Raw genomic sequence first — 7,046 nt, 5'->3', positions numbered from 1 at the left:
CTGCTGAGAACCAGTGAGACACCCTAGGTGTCTGACCCCACAACAGAACGTTCCGGCACAGCCGAGCGGACATCCAGTTCTTTACCTTTTGCGTGAGGGGCACTTCGATGGGCAAGGGAACGTCTTCGGCCAGCAGGCAGCCATAGAAAGCCACCATGGATGCTGCAGGGTCATTGTTGGGGAATACCAGCTCCACCTTGAGTGACAAAGCAAGAGGGATTAACCACTGACAGTGCCACTGGAACAAAAACTAGGGTCATTGATAAAAAACATGTTTTAGTAAGTAGCTGACGCTCCTCCTCTGACTTATGTGGGAGGCACACACCTCACCCAGGGCCATCTCTGACACACACTAGGCTGCAACCGCCCTTGCTGTTTGCACGTGATCCTCCACAATGACACGTATTTTCACAGATAAAACTGCCCTGCTGCACACAGTTGGTTTTTTGCTGTTCCCACTGGGCACTATACGTGTCCTTGCACTTCCACAGAGCCTTGGCAATCGTGACTGAATGCTACACACTTCCTTACTGATGTGCGGGCTGGTAGCTGACTCTACTCCGATCCCCAAGCCTTGGTTTTCTTACCTGAAAAGCGAGAATACTGGTAGAACCTACATCCTAGTGTTGCAGTAAAGGTCCAACGAGAAAATGTGAATAAGAGCTCATGCCACGCCTGGCACACAGCGCGCAGCCGTGAACCCCACCGCCGGCCCGGCTCAGCCTCTTGGCGCTGACAGGTGGGGCTTGTCAGCCTGCATCTGCAGCATCCTGGCTTCCTGCCCTCCCAGGGGAGGCTTCAGTCAACACCTGCCCTCGCATCTTCCAGCCGGGCATCACCTCTCCAGCTCAGCTCTGATGAATGAAGAGTACTCATGGAGTTCTAAAAGGTTCATTTAAATTACCATCCAAATAACCAAATAATGGATAGTATGATTTTTTAAATGTTCTCTGTAAGTCCTTAAGAATATCTTAATGAAGAACAATTTTCCACCAGATGGTTTATATTCCTTCTTCCTTGTATGAACTGTTTCTCATTTCCTTGGCTACGTATTTGCTCATGTTTTGACATTTCCCCTAAAATCTGGATGAATTTTAAAAATATTTCATAGTATTAACTCTTACATTTGATGCAAAGACTTCTTGATATGTTTTCTGTTTCACTTTGTGCATCCAGTGTCATATGTAAATTTGTCAAACTTTTCCTTTATGTTGTCACCTACTGTTTGGAGAATGCTTTATCCAATTTAAGTCACGTGGCGCTCACGCTGGTGTCCACAGCGGAGCTACCGTAACTCAGGTCCACTTGCTATCCTGCCACCCCACACTCCTGCCGGAGCAGTCCCTCCAGCTCTCCAGCTTTAGAAGCACCCGCCGGGAAGTAAGAGCAGCCCTGCTTCCAGATTCCCCACGAAGCTCCGCAGGCCTGCTGCTCCTTCCACACGGGCTCCCCCCACGTGCTGCTGTGGATTGGCATTCCTCTTCTGTGTCGATCATTAAGTACATAAATCCCATGATTTAGCACATGCATATCATTTTTACATTACTTTATTCAGGAATTTAATCCATTTTTTCTTTAAATATGCCCTAACTAGACGTTATTAACCTTGTCGTGAACAGTTGGGTAAGACATCCTCATCACCTCAACATCTAAATATGCAGGTTGCATAAAGGACTCAGACGGCAGCTGAGGACAGAGTGACTGTGTCTTAAACTGGGCCCTGTTGGTGCCTTACCAAAACAAGATAGTTGGTGGAAACAAAATTAAGTCTGGGGTCACGTGAAGATTATCTTTCTACACGGCACTCCCACAGTTTACTCAAATCAGCTAAAGGAGAGAGAAATGAAACTGGGAGGCCAACGAAAAGCCATTCAGCACTACTGCAGAATTTTGAGAAACCCTGTGAAATGCCTGTTGATTAGATATTAATCCTTATTTTGTCCCCAAAGTACCCAGACAGATGCCTGGCTACCATTAGTAGGACTTTCAAGGAAGAATGAAAAGATGTATTTGTCTGTCTGTGCATATGAACCACAACCAGTTATTTAAAAGATGATCTGAGTTTGCATTGGCCTCAGGTGCTCTCCCTTCAACTGGTGGCTGGAGACCTGACAGCTTTGCTTTGAGATCTGGATCTGGTGAAGCCACAATATGCAATTAAATGTCTGTAAGGGGCCAGGGCACCACTGCTGCAGATCTGCCTTCCCTGAAGCAGACCAAAACAGAAGGCGCTGAGAAAATGCAGAAGATGTTGCAGTTCCATCCAAAACTGATGGCTGCACCTACTCAACAGAGGACTAGTTAACTACTGACTTGCTAGCCCTCCCAGAATATCCATCCTGCAGGCAGGCATCTTCATCAAGAGCCAGACATCGCACAGGTCAGTCTATTTCCAAGAAGAGATTCCACTTGGGCTCCTAGCCCAGTTCTGCTCAAAGGAAGGGCAACTTGAGGCAGGATTTAAAATTCCCACTGCTTGATCACTCAGGTTCATGCTGATAAAGCCACATCACTGAGCCTTGCAGAGTTTGGTTAAAACACGATGAAATGTTATATTAAAGTGAATAAAAGCAGAGTATAAAATTGTACATTATATGCTCTCAAGAATATAAAAGTAAAAATGTGACAATATGTATATATATGTTCATGTATGACTGAAAAATTGTGCTCTACACTGGAATTTGACACAACACTGTAAAATGATTATAAATCAATAAAATTAAAAAAAAAGAATATAAAAGTAATGAATAGGGTCAAATACCTAAAGGCTTTTTCAGAATCAACACTGAAATTTGTTTCAAGGGAGGGAAGACCATACTTGATCATTCTTGCTAAGTGTTTCTCTCACACCCGAATCAGTCACAAGGCCCGTGTCTTGGGGAATGCAGGCAATCGCGGTGCAACACCATACAGCACAGAGATACTTCATGCTCCTATACCCACGGTTCCTTTCTGTCAGCTCCCTGACACCCCTAGCACCTCACTGCACTAGACTTGCGCAGAGCAGAACAGGCACCTGCAGCCCACCTCCACCCTCTCCCTCCTCCGCCACGCACTTCAAAAAAAAATAGGGCAGACTTTAAGTTAGCAAGGATAGGATAGGCTTCACTGCAAGAACAAATAAACCATAAAATTTTGGTAGCTTAAAATAAAAAAGGTTTTTTTCTCTTTCTTGCCTCATGATCTAATGTGAGTCATTATGTGAGTCCATCTTAGAGTTATGCAATCTGGAGTATGACAGCTCTGAATTCACCACAGCAGGGAAAGAGTGAGATGAAGGAGGTACATGAGCTTTTCACTTCCTCTGTGTACAAGTGACTTTCTTGTTAAATCCATCTATTAGTCACTTAAAGCAACCCTCAAGATTTAATCTTTTTCAAGCTGAAAATAGAAAATTGTCTATTGCCCAAACTCTCACTTTTGGATGAAGTCAAGTAAAATAATGGAAAGGGGAAAAAACATTCCAGAAGAGAATCTAGGAGCTTAGGAAAACTATGGACAAAAGTGTTCCTAGAGAGCAGAACTATGGATTAATAAAACATCTCCCCCACTCCCAGGGTCAGAGCCTTCACAGCGTTTGCTGTTTGTCTGCCATCTTGTTTCCCAATTAAGAGTTTTATTATGGTTGTGTCTGTGCTCTACTTTTTTTCTTTTGAATGCGTTTGGAAGAACACATCATTTGTCTTTTTATTTCATATGACACAATACAAATAGGAATTGCATTTGGACTTATTGTGGAGGGCCATGTAGATAAGCTTCCTCAATTTGCATACTAAGGATGTATAGGAGAGTGGATGTTGGGAGACAAGGTGCAGTGTCATCCCATTGTGTGACCAACAAACATGCTCCTGGCAGAAATACCTAAGGAAGTCACTTATCTGCCATTTCATATTGAATTTAACATAAGCAAGAGTAACAAGGAGTTAGGTCTATAGCCTGCTAATTTAGCATGGCAAATATTTATATATTTCTACTTATATGCTGGTCTATATTTTCTTAATTAAGGTAGAATATGGGCATGTGGAAAACTCCAAAATAGTACAAAAAGGCTTCTATTTTTTTCTCTATCAGCTATCTTTAGATTACATTGTATTATTTTTATCTGCTCAACATTCTTTATCTTCTGGTAGCAGACCTCTCATCCACGGTCATATTTGTGGGCATATCACCCAAACAAAAGCAAACCTAGAACATTAACTTCCTTGGTCAAATGACTATTCTAGGGGCTGAGCACATGGTCCTAAACGTTACATTTGTATCACTTTAGCCAGTGGTCATAAATTCATGAGGGAGTAAACCCAGACCTTTAGATGACAATTTTACACTACCTGGTGGATAAGTTGATTTGATATAATTATGTTAATATACAAGAAAATTTCAGATTTTTTTAAAAGGCAGACAGAAGAAATTCTGGGTTTATTTGAGTCTCTATGACTTCAAACATCCCCAGGCCAACACCTCATTTGCCTTTTCTACTGACAGATTTATACATTAACGGGAGTGACAGTCCTTTCATTTAACCATTTGGCTTAGATTTTTGTCACTGTAATTCAAATAATCTTCTAATCAATTTACTTGTAGCCATACTATATTTTTCCCCTAACTTTAAGTGTAACTTTCATATTTCAATGCCTAAAATAATCAATTGCTGATAAAAGACCTTGCTAGCTAAGCATTTTTCTATTTAATGTAAGTTCTCAAAGTCCAGCATTCAGTACCTGTAATGTCATTTGACTGTAATGAGGCTAACAGAAGGTTTGTTTGAAAGGAACTATCTGAATTCACTACAAAATGAACTATTGCTTCTATCAAATGAATGCCAAAGAGAAGCAGATAGCATTCACAGAATAACACATCAATAATAAATGCCTTAGAGAATTTGTAGGATCTTGTTTCATTAAGTTAGATTTGGAGGGATTTGTTTGTTTGTAGCCACTAGTAAATACATCAGCCAGAATATGGGCTGAATCAATCATTTTAGCATGTCAAGAGTTCAGTTTTGTGTTGTTGCTCCCTAATTATTTCATGAAGCACTGCAGAATATCTATTCAACATATATTCATTAAAAGTTACTAAGTTTAAGCACTCTGAAAAGATATTTTTAAGAACACCATGAAAAGTAAGGCATGAGACCCTCTCCTGCTGGTGAGGTAAAGCAATACGATAAATCCATATACCCAAAACAAAACTGGAACTGATAAAATAACTCAAAGCAAAGGAATTCCTTCTGTCTGGATAGTCGACTTTTCAGAAGACTTCTGAAAGTAGTAAAATATTGACCAAGGCCTTCAATTTCTGTGGTTTCTATTTCTATGAATGGAACTGACACCAAAAAAAAAAAGTTTTTAAGGAAAAGATACAGCACTGAGATATGAAAATACAAAATATGGATTAAAAAGTGTCATAATAGTCCATTAAAAGGAAATGGCTTTAAAGACCATGGGCAATTTTGGATAGTGCCATTAATGCTTCCTGACAATGGTTTTGGGCAATTAATTTTTTTTTAATATATGAAGAATTGCAATCTAAGAGAAACTACTAAATTAGAATAATTCTTAGATGCCAGATGCCATCTATATCTTTTATATCTAATATGTCTTCTTTATACTTACAACAAATCTAAACATACAGCTCTGACCCCTCTCCAGATGGCATTTCAGTGTCTTCTACTTTGTAGGTGCTCAATAAACATTTATTGGGAATTAATGAGTAGATAAATAAATGACAGTAGTGAATGGATGTACTTGAAGTGGAGGTTAGTTAAGTACTGTGTTTCAGGAGAAGGTGGCAGAAAGAAAAGTAATATGTAAATCATTCAATTTGTGTTACTGGAGAGTTCTTTTGTTGACAAGGAAAACATGTAACTGTAGTCTCTACTCCATTCTGGTGTTTCCCTTTACAACAAACTTCATAAAATGTTTACCATGAAATCACTGTCTACACTTCCTGGTCTAACTGCAACTCACTTCAATTGGGTTTTCACTGGCCCCACTTCACTGAGACTTTGCCAAGATTCCTACTCACCTCCGTGCTGCCAAATTTCATGTTTTTAACTCATCTTATTATCCTGTCAAATGTATCTGAGACCTGTTCTTCCAGAAGCACTCTGTCCTTTTGTCTTGTTCTGTCATATCGTGTCACTCTGATTGTCTTCCTACGCCTCTGACCACTCTTTCTCGGTTCCTCATCTTCTTCACTTTTACTCTTCATTTTTGCAGTGTCCCATGGCTATGTCTCTTTTCCTCTTGAGACGTAGCCTTTCTTGATGACCGAATCTAGACCTGTGGATTTGAAGAGCATCTCCATACATAACAATTCCCAAATCTAAACCTACAAATCTGAGCTCTCCCTAGAACTTCAGAAATTTACAGATCCAACTCATTACTTGACATAACCACAGGGATGTAAACTAGCATCATGGTCTTAAAACTTCTCATTTACCCCACCAAATCTATTTTCACTCTTCTCTAGTTCTGTGAGTGGCATCAAAATCAGCCCAGTTGTGCAAGGTTAACATTTATGGATTTTCCTTGATAGTTATCTTTATACTCCCTAAAGCCAATTAATGAACAATTTCTGTCCATTTTAATTCAAAAAAAATACCAAGCCTATTCACCTCATTTTATATCTACTACTAATACTTTTGTCCAAGTTACCATCATCTTTCATTTAAATTACTATAATTAACTTATAACGGACTTTAATTTTGTTACTTTTGCTCCATAAGCCACTGTGCACACAGTAACCACAAATAGAGTTTTAAAATCTTATGCAGTTATTGCAGTCCCCTTGCTTGCCCGCCCCCAATGTTTCATGCATTAGTTTCTGTTGCTGCTATAATAAACAATCATAAATTTAGTGAATTAAAATAACACAAATGTATTATCTTACTATTCTGGGTGAGAATTCTTAACACGAATCTCCCTGGACTAAAATCAAAATATAGGCAGGGCTACCTTCTTCTCTGGAGGCTCAGAAGGAGCTCTGTTTCCTTGCCCCTTCTCAATTCTCAACGCCATCCTCACTCTTTGGCTCATGGTCTCTTC

The sequence above is a fragment of the Camelus ferus genome, chromosome 35 (genome assembly GCF_009834535.1).
Source record: "Camelus ferus isolate YT-003-E chromosome 35, BCGSAC_Cfer_1.0, whole genome shotgun sequence".
NCBI classification, from domain to species: Eukaryota; Metazoa; Chordata; class Mammalia; order Artiodactyla; family Camelidae; genus Camelus; species Camelus ferus.
This window is presented reverse-complemented; position numbering follows the sequence as displayed.